The sequence below is a fragment of the Propithecus coquereli genome, unplaced genomic scaffold (genome assembly GCF_000956105.1).
Source record: "Propithecus coquereli isolate 6110/MARCELLA unplaced genomic scaffold, Pcoq_1.0 Scaffold79, whole genome shotgun sequence".
Taxonomy (NCBI): domain Eukaryota; kingdom Metazoa; phylum Chordata; class Mammalia; order Primates; family Indriidae; genus Propithecus; species Propithecus coquereli.
In genome coordinates, this window is record NW_012154062.1 from 6,679,311 (window position 1) to 6,679,854 (window position 544).

The 544-nt window shown below is 46.1% G+C and overlaps 1 protein-coding gene across 1 annotated transcript in view; it reads left to right on the plus strand.

Moving 5' to 3' along the window:
• The window catches only part of DOCK5 (dedicator of cytokinesis 5), a 173,760-nt gene that overhangs the window by 110,200 nt on the left and 63,016 nt on the right, over positions 1 to 544 (plus strand). The gene's annotated exons all lie outside the window — the stretch shown is intronic.

A 544-nucleotide genomic window follows, 5' to 3' on the forward strand; every position in this document is an offset into this window, starting at 1 on the left:
ATTTTTTAAAAATAAATGTAAAGCAAAGGACAGAGTAACATGAGACTGCTTTAGAATGCTTCGAGGGGGCCTTGGTACACTGTTCATGAATGACTCCAAGTGTGGTACTCCCCTGTATATGTTGGAAACAGTTCACAAGTCAGTAGAGGGTTTGGACCTAATCTAGAAAGACTGGCCACATCCTCTTCTAAGGGTGCAACATCGTGCTGTGAACTTCTCACTCTGCTTTCAGTTTGAGAACGAGCTGATCACAAAGCTGGACCAGGAGGTAGAAGGGGGCAGAGGAGATGAACAGTACAAGGTTCTTCTGGAAAAACTGTGAGTATTTCAGAAACAAAACCTCGATTCTGTGACATCATTTAGTAATGGAGAAAAACAGGGTTTCTGCTGCACCAGCAAATCGAGTAGCCTCAGCTCCACTGGGGTCACCCCCACGGTGGTCCTTGGTGCTGTTAATGGAGTGTACACCATCCGCTGCTGACATTGTTTATCCGATGTGAGTCAAATGCTCATGTTTTCTTGGCCGGCCTGGCCCTGGAGAACA